The sequence below is a fragment of the Pongo abelii genome, chromosome 11 (genome assembly GCF_028885655.2).
Source record: "Pongo abelii isolate AG06213 chromosome 11, NHGRI_mPonAbe1-v2.0_pri, whole genome shotgun sequence".
Lineage (NCBI taxonomy): Eukaryota > Metazoa > Chordata > Mammalia > Primates > Hominidae > Pongo > Pongo abelii.
In genome coordinates, this window is record NC_071996.2 from 143,868,027 (window position 1) to 143,882,158 (window position 14,132).

Sequence of the window (14,132 nt, forward strand, 5' to 3'; positions counted from 1 at the left end):
CACTGGTAATTGTAAGTACACAGAAAAACACGGAATATTATAACACTAATTGTTGTGTGTAAACTACTTATATTTTGAGTAGGAAGACTAAAAGATGAACCTGTCAAAAATAGTAACTATAACAACTTTTCAAGACATAGATGATAAAAGATATAAATAGAAACAACAAAAAGTTAAAAAGCAGGGGGATTAAGTTAAAGTGTAGAGTTTCTATTAGTTTTCTCTTTGCTTTCTTGTTTGTTTTTGCAATCAGTGTTAACTTTTCATCAGTTTAAAAATAATGGGCTATACAATATTATTTGAGAGCCTCATGGTAACCTCAAATAAAAAATACAACAGATACATAAAAAATAAAAAGCAATAAATTAAACATACCTCCTGAGAAAATCATCTTCACTATTAAGGAAGGCAGGAAGAAAGGAAAGAAGAAGGAGAAGACCACAAAACAACCAGGAAACAAATAACAAAATGGCAGGAGTAAGTCCTTATTTATAAATAATAACATTGAATATAAATAGACAAAACCCTCCAAAGACATAGAGTTGCTGAATGAATTAAAAAAATAAGACCCAGTGATCTGTTGCCTAAAAGAAATGCACTTAACTATAAAGACACACACAGACTGAAAATAAAGAAACAGGGAAAGCTATTTCATGCAAATGGAAACCAAAAGAAAAAGCAAGAGTAGCTATATTTATATAAGACAAAATATATTTCAAAACAAAAACTATAAAAATAGACAAAAAAGGTCATTATATAATGATAAAGGTGTTAATTCAGCAAGAGGAAATGATAATTCTAAATATATATATGCACCAAACACTGGAGCATCCAGATATATAAAGCAAATATTATTGGAGCTTAAAAAGAGAGATAGACCCAATACAATATAGCTAGAGACTTCAACACCCCATTTTCAGATCATCCAGAGAGAAAATCTACAAAGAAACATCAGACTTAAACTGCACTATAAACCAAACCAAATGGACCTAATAAATATTTACAGAACATTTCATCCAACAGCTGCAAAATACACATTCTTCTCCTCAGCACATGAATCGTTCTCAAAGACAGACCATATGTCAAGCCACAAAGCAAGTCTTAAAAAATTGAAATCATATCAAGTATCTGACCACAATGGAATAAAACTAGAAATCAATTACAAGAGGAGTTTGTATCAAATTCCTCCTATTATTGATTGTTTGGAAACTATACAAGCACATGGAAATTAATGTGCTGAATGACCAGTGGGTGAATGAAGACATTAAGAAGGAAATTTAAATTTGTCTTCAAATAAATGAAAATGGAAACACAACATACCCAAACCTATGAGACATAGTGAAAGCACTACTAAGATGAAAGTTTATGGTAATAAGCACCAACATCAAAAAAGTAGAAAAACATCAAGCAAGGATGCAAGGATGGTTCAACATATGGAAATCTAATGAAGCATCTTAAAGAACTAGAAAAGCAAAACACACCAAATCTAAAATTAGTAGAAAAAAAGAAATAATAAGATCAGAGCAGAAATAAGTGAAATTGAAACAAAAAAATGCAAAAGATCAATGCAACGAAAGTTGGTTTTTTTAAAAGATAAGCAAAATCAACAAGCCTTTAGCCAAGCTAACTAAGAAAAAAGAAAAATGGCCCAAATAAATAAAATCAGAAATGAAAAAGGAGATATTATAACCAATTCTGCAGGAATTCAAAGGATCTTTAGAGGCTACTATGAGCAACTATATGCCAATAAATTGAAAAATCTAGAAAAAAAAGGATAAATTCCTAGACACATGCAACCTACCAAGATTGAACCACAAAGAAGTCCAGAACCTGAACACAGCAATAATAAGTAACAACAATGAACCATAATAAAAAGTGTCCCAGAAAAGAAAAGTCAAGGACCTCTTGGCTTCAGTGTTGAATTTTACCAAACATTTAAATAAGAACTCATACCAATCCTACTCAGGCTATTCTCAAAAACAGAAGAGGAGGGAATACTTCCAGACTCATTCTATGAGGCCAGTATTACCCCGATACCAAAACCAGACCAAGTGAGATCCAGGGATACAAGGAAGTTTCGACATTTGCAAATCAATCAATGTGATACATCAGATAAACAGAATGAAGGACAAAAACCATATGATCATTTCAATTGGTGCTGAAAATGCATTTGATAAAATTCAAAATTCCTTCATGATAAAAAACTTGTTATAGAAGGAACATTCCTTGGCACAATTAAAACCATATGCTGGTGGGACTGTAAACTAGTTCAACCATTGTGGAAGTCAGTGTGGCGATTCCTCAGGGATCTAGAACTAGAAATACCATTTGATTCAGCCATCCCATTACTGGGTATATACCCAAAGGACTATAAATCATGCTGCTATAAAGACACATGCACACGTATGTTTATTGAGGCACTATTCACAATAGCAAAGACTTGGAACCAACCCAAATGTCCAACAATGATAGACTGGATTAAGAAAGTGTGGCACATACACACCATGGAATACTATGCAGCCATAAAAAATGATGAGTTCATGTCCTTTGTAGGGACATGGATGAAGCTGGAAACCATCATTCTCAGCAAACTATCACAAGGACAAAAAACCAAACACCACATGTTCTCACTCATAGGTGGGAATTGAACAATGAGAACACATGGACACAGGAAGGGGAACATCACACTCTGGGGACTGTTGTGGGGTGGGGGGAGGGGGGAGGGATAGCTTTAGGAGATATACCTAATGCTAAATGACGAGTTAATGGGTGCAGCACACCAGCATGGCACATGTATACATATGTAACTAACCTGCACATTGTGCACATGTACCCTAAAACTTAAAGTATAATAATAATAATTATTATTTATTTATTTATTTATTTTAAAAAACCATATGCTACAGACTCACAGCTGGTATCATACTGAATGGGGAAAAACTGAAAGCCTTTCCCCTTAGCTCTGGAATAAGACAAGGATGCCCACTTTCACCACTGTTATTCAACATAGTACTGGAAGCCCTAGCTAGAGCAATCAGACAAAGAAAAAAAATAAAGGGCATCTAAATTGGAAAGGAAGAATATAATATGATCTTATGTTTAGAAAAACCTAAAGAGTCCACCAAAAAAATGATTAGAACTGATAAACACATTCAGTAAAGTTGCAGGATACAAAATAAAAAAAAAATCAGTAGCATTTCTATATGCCAACAGTGAACAATCTGAATAAGAAAGTAATCCCATGTACAATAATGACAAATAAAATAAAATACCCAGGAATAAACTTAACCAAAGAAGTGAAAGATAACTACAATGAAATCTATAAAGCATTGAAGCAAGAAATTGAAGAGGACACCAAAAAAATGGAGAGACATTCCATGTTAATGGATTGGAAGAATCAACATTAAAATGTCCATACTACCCAAAGCAATCTGCAGATTCAATTCAGTCTCTCTCAAAATACTAATGATGTTCCTCATGTATATAGAAACAATAATCCTAAAATTTATATGGAACCACAAAAGACCCAAAATAGCCAAAGCTATCCTAAGCAAAAAGAATAAAAGTGGAGGAATCCCATTACCTGGATTCAAATTTTATGACAGAGCTATAGTAACCCAAAGACCGTGATACTGGCATAAAAACAGACACATAGAACTTGGAACAGAATAGAGGACCAAAAATAAATCCATACATCTACAGTGAACTCATTTTTGACAAAGGTGCCAAGCACATACGTTGGGGAAAGGGCAGTCTCTTCAACAAATGATGCTGGGAAAACTGGATATCCAGATCCAGAAGAAAAAAAAATATAGACCTCTATCTCTCACTACATAAAAAAATCAAAACAAAACGGATTAAAGACTTAATCTAAAACCTAAAACTATACAACTACTGAAAGAAAACATTAGGGAAACTCTCCAGGACCTTGGACTGGGCAAAGATTTCTTGAGAAATACCCCACAAGCACAGGCAACAATGCAAAAATGGACAAATGGGATCACATCAAGCTAAAAGACTTCTGCACAACAAGGGAAACAATCAACACAGTGAAGAGACAACCCACAGAGTGGGAGAAAATATTTGCAAACTACCCATCCAACAAGGGATTGATAACCAGAATATATAAAGAGCTCAAACAACTCAACAGAAAAAGAAATCTAATAACAGGGAAAAGATCTGAATATACATTTCTCAAAAGGAGACATACAAATGGCAAGCAGGTCTATGCAAAGGTGCTCAATATCATTGATCATCAGAGAAATGCAAACCAAAGCTACAGTGTGATATCTCACCCCAGTTAAAGTGGTTTATATCCAAAAGATAAACAATAACAAGTGCTGGCGAGGATGTGGAGGAAAGGGAAGCCATGTACACTGTTGGTGGGAATATAAATTAGAACAGCCGCCATGGAGAACAGTTTGGAGGTTTCCCAAAAAACTAAAAGTAGAACAACTATAAGACCCAGCAATCCCACCGCTAGGTATCTGCCCAAAACAAAAGAAATCAGTCTATCCATGAGATATCTGCACTTCCATGTTTGTTGCAGCACTGCTCACATGGCCAAAATGTGGAAGAAAGCTGTGTCTATCAACAGATGACTAGACAAAGAAAATGTGGTGCATATACACAGTGGAGTACTATTCCGCCATAAAAAAGAATGAGATCCAGTTATGTGCTACAACGTGGCTGGAACTGAGATCATTATGTTAAGTGAATTAAGCCAGGCTCAGAAAGACAAACTCTGCATGTTCTCACTTATATGTGGGAGTCAAGAATTAATGAAACTGAACAAATGGAGATAGAGAGTAGAATGATAGTTACCAAAGGCAGAGAAGGGTAATGGGGGTGGCAGGGGGCAGTGGGGATGGTTAATGGGTACAAAAATATAATGAAATAGAATGAATAAGGTCTAGTATTTGATAGCATAACAGAGTAACTGTAGTGAACAATAATTTGTTGTACATTTAAAAATAACTAAAAGAGTGTAATTAGGTTGTTTGTAACACAGAGAAAGGATAAATGCTTGAGGTGATGGATACCCCATTTACCCTGAGTGATTATTACACATACATGCCTGTATCCACAGATCTCATGTGTCCTATAAATACATACATTTGCTATGTACCCCTAGAAGTTTTTTTTAAAAATTACAAGAGACTTTGGTGTATAATTTTGTGGAAAGCAATTTTACCATATACACAAACTAAATAATTTTCTGGGAACATATAAATTACCAAAGATGGCTCCTGAGAAATAAGAAACACATAAAGTTTGATAACATCACAAAATTGAGAGTTACTTTTAAAATTCCCCTTAAAAGACTCCCAGTCAAGTGATGGATAAGTCTATGGTTTTAAATCACATTGAATGGTGATACCAAACCAGGCCTCAGAGAGCTGGGGCATTAACTCCCATAGAGTGGCTCCCATCCCCAAAGACACAGCCCCTGCTGCTGCAGTGAGCACTTCCAACTGTGGGGTAGGCCGCTGTCACCTACATGTCACAGCCTAGAACGCTGAGGAACAGAGAGGTCAGTGATCCCACCCAGGCTGCTCAGCCGGTGAGAGCTGGCTGTGGGCAGTGGGACCCGGGCACACTTGGGATCGCCATGTTCTACTGGTAGCCCCGAAGTGATGGCTAAGGAAGGAGGATCAAGCCTCGGTCAGGAGATCGGAGGGCACTCAGAGATCTGAGTCAATGCCTTGGCTATGCAGGTCGAGAAACTGAGGCCCAGAGATGAGGACTGTCTACTCCTAGGTCACAGGACAAGCTGCAGGAGACGCCAGCACTGTGAAGTGCTCCATCCTCTAAGTCCCGCCAAGTTGATTTTCTCTCCCTAGAGTCACACAGCGACCCCCATGGGCACTGGCTTCCTGCCTCAGAGCCTCGCCATCCATGCTGCACGCCAGAGGCCTGGTCTCACTAGGTCCTCATGTCACCCCAAGGCCACCGTGTGAACAGCCCCAGTGGGCACAAAGCCACCTCCAGCTGCAGAGCCTCGCTCCTTTCCATGTGCTGTCCAGAACCCTGGACTTTCCAAGTCTCCAAAGGTCCCCCTTTTGATGCACAGAATCTAAAACTAACTGTAAAAGGCTCACTGGCGATTCTTACAGCTCTACAATTTATTCCATCATAAGACACCATTAACAGTGAAATGCAAATTACAGAGTGGAAGAAGATTTTTGCAATACACATGCCTGACTGAAGCCTCAAATCCAGAATATAAAAAGAACTTGAAATCAGAAAGACGGGCAACTGAATACAAGAAGGAGCAAAATACCTGAAGAGATGGCTTTGAGAACCGGGCCTCTCACAGGGCTCATGAGCCTATGAACAGGTGCTTGGCATCCTCACTCCCCAGGGAAGAGCAACTTCAGACCACCACACTTCAGAATGGCTCTAACTAAACAAACAAACAGAACCCACGGGGGAATGCTGAGCAGTCGAAATTCTCATACAGTATTGATGGGAATGTAAATGGTTAGAGCTGCTTTGGAAAACACTTTGGCAGGGTTTTCTTAAAACTGAATATTTTCATATTCTATGATGCACAAATTGCATGCGTATAAATATATAAATATTTCCAATAGAAATGCATCCATATATGTGCCAAAAGGTGTGCTGATAACGTGTATAACAGCATAAATGTAATACCCCCAACTGCTAACTACCCCAACACCTGTGGACCCATCGAGTTGCCTGAATCCATCAGCTGGGTCTATTCACACATCAGAATACTATACAGCCATGAACAATCACAAACCGCAGCTACCCACAGTGAGAAGGATACAATAAAGGTCCAACACAGCACAAAACACTCCACAAACTGCAGCTACGCACAGTGAGAAGGATACAATAAAAGCTCAACACAGCATGAAACACTCCATGTCATTCCCTTTATAAGAAGCTTTGAAACAGGCAATACTCACCTTTGGTGATGGACATCAGATTAGGGGTTAGTTTTAAGAACATAGGGAGGTTTCTGGAAAACTGGAAATGCTTTGCCTTTACCTGTGTGCTGGTTACATGGATGTATTCACTTTGCGAACATTCGCTGGGCCGGACGCTGTGCTTTATGTCACTTCTTGAATGTGTGATATATTTCATAAAAATAACATAAAAGGCTCACCAGCAATTTAAAAACAACTGATTTTTGCTAAAACCAGGAAAAAACTCCACTGAAGTCCCCTCCCCTTGGAAAAAAGAATAAGCTAATCTTTTTGAGTTTGAAATAACAGAAGCAACAAACCCTGCAGTTGTGCTTGCAGAGTACATTTGTTTCTGACCTGAACTCATACTTTGTCCCGGGCATTTAATTAAAACACACAGGCAGAGCTGTGTGTTGCTCAGCAGAGAGGGACAAGTCCCAGAGCATCACTTCCTTGTGCCTCTGGGTGTGTTTGTGCCTGTGTCTAGGGGTGAAGGGAGGAAGGAAATAGCTTGAATTAAGTGCCTGAGAGATTGGGAATACTAGCAAGATCGGGAACAAAGCAATAGCTTTTGGTCTGTTCTCATCAGACTGAAACATGGGGGTTGCAGCTTGTACGTGGGCACCGCACCCTGCACCACACTGGTGAGGGAGCCGCAGTGTGCCCTGGCAACAGCCCTGCTTCTGCTCGTCTCTATGCCTCCTAGCAGCAGGGCAAGCCTCCTCTGCAAGCATCTGCTGGCCTATTGATGGGAGAGGGCGGGCAGGCTGGCAGTGCCACTGCTGAGAACCTCAGTGAAACAGGAGGGGACTTTGGCTGCAGCGTGATGTCTGAAAGCCCCATTTCTATTCTTTATTACTTTTTATTGTTTCTATTCGTTAGAAGTCAAGAATCTAATCTGAGCAAATAGACTTCAGATTGGAAATGGGGAATTTTCTGGGCAGCCCAGTGAGTCCCTGCCCCTCCAGCTCTGGGAGATGCCCCACCCATCAGAGAAATGCAACAAACAGGCCACATGGGGTCCCTGACAGAGGCCGCATGAGAACCAAGAACCCCAGGTGTTGACAGGGACATGTAACACAGCAGTGACCGTGTGTGCCAGGGACGGTCAGCGGTGACCGTGTGTGCCAGGGACGGTCAGCGGTGACCGTGTGTGCCAGGGACGGTCAGCGGTGACCGTGTGTGCCAGGGACGGTCAGCGGTGACCGTGTGTGCCAGGGACGGTCAGCGGTGACCGTGTGTGCCAGGGACGGTCAGCGGTGACCGTGTGTGCCAGGGACGGTCAGCGGTGACCGTGTGCGCTGAGGACGGTCAGCAGCATCTATTGGATTCCCTCCCTCTTGGGGCGGGTGTGAGCAGCCATTCCCTGAGCAGCCCCATCCCGCACACAGCAGCTGCCCACAGCAGAACACGCCGGCACCCGAGAGGGATGAATGCAGAGGAGAATCATGAAGCGCTGCATGTGGTCAGACAAGTAAGTCTTCCTGGCGCTGACCAAAGCCTTGAAAGATGGATGTGGGGTGTAGGGAAGTGTGAAAGTGTGAGAGTTGGGGAGCCCATGGAAGGGGTGACACATGGGAGTACCTCCACCTTCCATCAGAGGCGCTCAGTGGGCCTCCCCACTGCAGCCAGCCTGGTCTGCCACCGAGGGGCACCCAGCACCACCGCCGGCTCAGCAGCCTCAGGACAGGGGTGCTCAGCCCTGGCTGCACACTGGGGTAATCTGGGAAGCTTAGAACAAGCTGCTGACCCCTGAGTCCCAGCCCCAGCCGGCCTGGCTCAGCCCGTCCAGGTTTCAAGCGCTCCCAGGCAGATTGCACATCCAGCCCAGGCCAGATCCACTGCATGGGAGCGATCTGCACTTGGAACAGCACAGTGTCGATGTCTGAGGGACCCAGGGGCTGCCAACTTGGAGGAAAACATGCCCTGAGGCTGCATCAGCCACTGCCCGACATCCATTTGAACAATGCGGCACCTGACCCACCACCTCCAACTCCAGCCCCAGGCCTGGTCCAGCCCCAGCTCCTCCCTCAGCCCCCACCCAGCCTGTGTGGGCTCCCAGTGAACACTTCAGATTAGCTCCTCCGCAGGCACCCCATGGTCAGCCACTCAGAGCCTGGCCTTGGGGATGGGGCTTGGTCCTCCCCATGCCAACAGCATGACCTACATCCAGGGCCTGCCCTGCTGCCCCCGACAGGCCAAGGTGACGAGGGCTGTAAAAGCCACCTGAGCAGGGGAGTGGGCGGTGGGGATTGCTTTTCCAGCCTCATGTGTTCTGAGGCCTGGGATGAGCCTGAGCCACCGAGAGGCCACTGGGAGGCCGGCTGGTGTCCACAGGGGCGGGCAAGCCACTGGGATGCCCACTCTGAGATGGCAGAAACTGAAAGGCACAGACAGATGGGAACCCTGGCACAGTAAGGAAGGTTTTTAAATGTGTTTTCGGCAGGGACAGCAAAGTCCCCTTCAGGCCCATGTGCAGCCATGGGCAAGGCGCCGCCCAGTACAACCTGCAGCTCCGTTGGCCCAGCCAGGCAGGGCTTCTTGGTTTTAAGGACCAATGAGCAACTGAATCCAAGAATCCAATGGAACTTTTTCTAGTTGACCAAATGTTTTCATTAAAGTATAGTTGATTTTTATTTCAAGACAACAAAAAAAGATCAGCAGTTATTTTAAAAGACTAGAAACTGGCCAGGCACCATGGCTCACACCTGTAATCCCAGCAATTTGGGAGGCTGAGGTAGGCGGATCACCTGAGGTCAGGAGTTCAAGACCAGACTGGACAACATGGTGAAACTCCATCTCTACTAAAAACAGAAAATTAGCCAGATGTGGTGGTGTGCACCTGTAATCCCAGCTACTCCGGATGCTGAGGCAGGAGAATCACTTGAACCCGGGAGGCGGAGGTTGCAGTGAGCTGAGATTATACTATTGCACTCCATCCTGGGTGACAGAGCAAGAGTCTGTCTCGAAAAAAAAAAAAAAAGAAGAAGAAGACTAGAAACGGAAAGACTATGCATTCTGGGATCATTTGGATAGCTCGTTCCTAGAGAAGTTTCTCTGAGCACCGAAGCCGCAAGGAGCAGGCCCAGCATTCCCTCCTGAGCAGGAGCCGTCATCTGTATTGCTTCCCTGCAAGTGCCATTCGCCACTGATGACCATTCTTCTGTTCCTCTGGGAGAGGAAGAGGGAGAGGACGCAGTCTGAGAGGTTTATCTTACTTGTTAAAAAAAAAAAAAAAAGACCAGAAACGGAAAATATCATCACCCCAACGGCCTCTTCAGCCTTGCTTCTGTGGACACACAAGACAATGGTTTGCTAGGGTTAAACTTGAGTAATTTCGCTCACTTGCTCCTTTTTGCCAGAGAATAGCACTTTCTTAATTAAGAGATGAGCCCCCTAGGCTTGGCTGCCAAGGTTTTTACTTTTCATCCAAGTTCATTACCGAATGCTTGGGTGGCAAGCGCCCTGGAGGCAGGAGGCCAGAGATCCGATCTCCACGCAGGCGGAGCCACAGCGCGGGCGGGCTGACGGGTGGGGTGAGCTGAGGTCCTTCCCTCCTGGGGTTCCAGGAGGAAACACGTAGCCCTGCCCGGAGTGATAGGAGCAGGGCCTTTACTAAGGTGCTGCAGTCGGGTGTGGGGGGTCAGGAGGGGCCCCAGGAACTCAGGTTCTGAAGGGGTGGGGGCCGTTGTCCTCTCTGAACTGACTGGCCGGTGGAGGGGCTCCCGGCCGGCCATGTGAGGAGGGAGCTGCTGCACAGTGGCCAGGGAATGGCCGTAGCCTGCCTGAGCCCCCTCCGGCCCCCTGTCATCTGTCACAGCTGGAGTCTCTGCTGCCACGGCTCTGGCATTTGGACCGGGTCCGCAGCATCTACAGGCCCTCGGATGCTGGATGGTGTGGAATAGCTGGAACAGCTGTGCCCCAAGCTGGGAAACGGAGGGCCTGGTGAGACGGCCCCCTGCTCTCCACGAGCCTCACATACCCGGCCTGGCTCTGGCCAGCTGGAGCCCACGGGCGGAAGGCCTGGCCAGGTCCTGCCTCTGGGGCCCCCTCAGCCCAGGCTGATGTCTCAGGGTGACCCAATTCCTCTTCTCGATCCCCGAGTCCCGAGTCCAGCAGGCCCCATGGAGTGGCTGCCCACAGGCCCCAGTCACGTCGCCCCTCCGGCTAGAGCCGCTTGCAGCCTGAGTGAGCCAGGCTGAGGTCCAGTGGCCTGCCCACCTCCCCACCAAGAGCGCAGGCAGGGGAAGGAAGGGCTCCCAGTCCCCTCTGGGGCATGTGAGCAGGAGCCCCCTGGCTCTCCCCGGCCCTGTGCCCTCCAGCTAAGCCTTTTTGCTTCCAGTAGGAACTGGGCTGGGGGACGAGCCTGTCTCGGCCACCACACCCTGGAGGCGTCGAGGGTCCATCACTGGCCCCTCCAAGGTCAGACTCGGGCCTTTCCCCACAGACGGGAGGGCTTCACTGTAGCTCCTCACTGGGCTTCCCATGGTCAGCTGCTCAGAGCCTAGCCCTGGGGGTGGGGCTCGGAACTCCCCACGACAACAGTGCGAGAGGCCGAGGGTGAGCTTGTTTCGTGACATAAAGACCACGGTGAGGATTTGGCAGGGAACACAGCACGGCCACACGGTGGAACATGGGCCTCTGTGGTGACTCTGAGCGTGAAGGCAGAAGGAGGGAAGGAATGAAGTGAGCTTCAGGGGGTCGCCAAGCCACTGCCAAGCCCGGAATCTTCCACAGGCACAAAGCCCAGGGAACACAAGCCACGTCTGCCCAGAAAATGCCCCGTGTCCTTGGGAGGAGACGTCCGCTGCCACCAGCTCTGAACCCAGACACGCTGAGGGAAATATTGACAGACCTCTACACCTCTTGAATCTTAACAACTTACGGAGGCTGAAAGATCTCTTCAAAGTGACTATTTCAGGTGAAAAGACAAGTGAGGCAGCAGGCAAGGAAATATTTGTGACATTAAACACAAAAGATTCGCATCTGGAATGCATAAGCCCATCACGTCTCTAAGCAAAGACCAATGGCTCAAAGGAAAGTGAGGCAGGCATCCAGTGTCCAGTGACCATCCACAGATACTGGGCTGGCCAGGGAGCAGGGGACACAGGGGAGGAGACAGAGGGCGGCAGGGGCAGGAGCATGGAGGCCGGGATCATCCAGAGATGCTGGGCTGGCCAGGGAGCAGGGGACGCAGGTGAGGTGACAGTGGGCAGCAGGGGCAGGAGTATGGAGGCCAAGGGTGTTGGGATGGGATGCCTGGTCCTATCAGAAGCATGAGGGTGCACAGCCCGGAGAGGCAATGGCACAATTTCTGTCCAAATGATCCATGTCCTGCTGACATGGCTATGGACCCAGACACTCCATTTTAGGAATATTTGTGGACACACACATTCCACAGTTTGCTGTGGCTGTGACCAGTCGGGCATTACCTTGGGGACACAGCTGTGAGCAAAACAGACAAAATCCTCAACCTCATTGGACTGACCATGGACAGAGCTTACATCAAAGGGTGCATGGGAAGCAACAAAAGTCAATCCTTTTCAATAGTGCAGCACTACTGATACACATAGGGAAATACATCATGATCCACATGTGGGGGCTGAAATGAATGAGTTCCTTCTATTCTGACACACATCTCTAAAACACATTATTACCTTGAAAAGCCAGCATATATATGTGTTAAACTAAGGTTATATTTATATGCACACAATCTTAAACATATGCAAATGTGTCAGAAAAAAAGAGAAAACCTCATTGTTAAGGGTGATTACTCTGAAAAGAGAGCAGAGCAGACGGGCCCTGTGAGTTCTGCCCTGTACTTCAGCATCGCTTTGGTTTCTGTAGTGAGCACATGGCCCCCCACAGCCCTCAGCCTTCACCCCAGCAGCTGGGCATTGACTCCCAATCTGAACAGAGGGTCTCAGCCTTGCTGTGGGTTCCAGCACCAGGCCCCCGGCCTCTCCTTTCCCCTTCCTTCTCTTTCTCCCCGTTCCTCCTCCCTCTCCCTCTTCCCCTGTTCTCTCTCCCCAGCCCTCCCCTCCTCCCTGTCTCATTTCCTGGGTGCCTCCCAGGGCCAGGCCTTATGTCTCACGATAGGACCCTGAGACAAATAGACCCAGGCCAGGGCAGGAGACAGGCAGGGACCTCACCGCTGGCAATGGGGTCTGCTTGGGGCAGGGGCAGCCTTCACCTCAGCCTCTAGGACAAGGTGCTCCAAGGAGGACAAAATGGGACCTAAGTCAGGCGGGATGGCAAGGCCCCAACACTCCTCCTGACCTCAGCGCTGAGTGCTGGGAGGTGCAGGTGCTGGGTTGTAGGCCTTGGGGCTGGTCTCCAGCACGTCTTTCAGTAGCCTTGCTTTTTAACTTAACTACCTTGAGTCATCATTTAATTAACAGACGGTAATCAGTTATGGTGGGAATTGGTTTTAGCCCGAATAGTCTAACTTTGAGCAGAGAGTGCTATTTTGTGTTGGTCAAAATGTAATCCCCTTAGACTGTGGCTGTGATTAATGGAGGACGGGGGGAGAGGCTGGATGAGCCCCTAGGGGGAATCGGGCAGTAGTGAGGCTGCTGCGGTTTCAAGATATCCTAGCTAAGCATGCTAGTGTTTCATGGAGTTTCCACGATACCGTGGGCTTCAGAAACCACACTTTGTTCTAGTATTTTCCACATCTGTGAATGCCCTTATCAGGGCCTATTGTGACTCCTGGATCAGATGATTTCATGCCAGGGAGCAGTAGCAGAAGGAGTTTAGTGCAACTCCAGCTAAAGACTGGCCTTGCAGAGCCTCGGTGTGAGCTAAGCAGCCACTGTGGCTGGGGTGACTGGGTGGTCACTTGGTCTGGGTGGGCAGCTCCTGCCCAGCCACTCCTTTGGCCTGCAGAGCTCAGGCTGGCCAGCTCTTCAGGACAGTGGTGTGTGCCAGGAGGGCAATGTAGGATGAGCCCCTTTCTGGAAGCCTGTCCTTCTGCCCTCCCGGCAGACTGAGCTGGAGGCCTGCAGTGCCCAGGGCCAGCTATGGTCAGCAGGAGGAACTGCTCCAGCTGCATCTCAGCATCCTCACTGCCCAGTGAGGCAAGGGCCACTCCCCAGCCTGAAAAGGTCTGACATGGACCAGGCTGAGTCACGGGAGGCCCTGAGCTGTGGGGCCGTGTCCAGGGAGGCTGTGGTCAGCTCTGTTCTCCAGTGGCCTGAG

At 46.8% G+C, this 14,132-nt stretch overlaps 1 pseudogene; it reads left to right on the forward strand.

Moving 5' to 3' along the window:
* Nucleotides 1–9,937: 9,937 nt before the first annotated feature.
* LOC112132533 (small nucleolar RNA U3) lies at nucleotides 9,938–10,141 on the forward strand (annotated as a pseudogene).
* The last annotated feature ends 3,991 nt before the right edge of the window (nucleotides 10,142–14,132 follow it).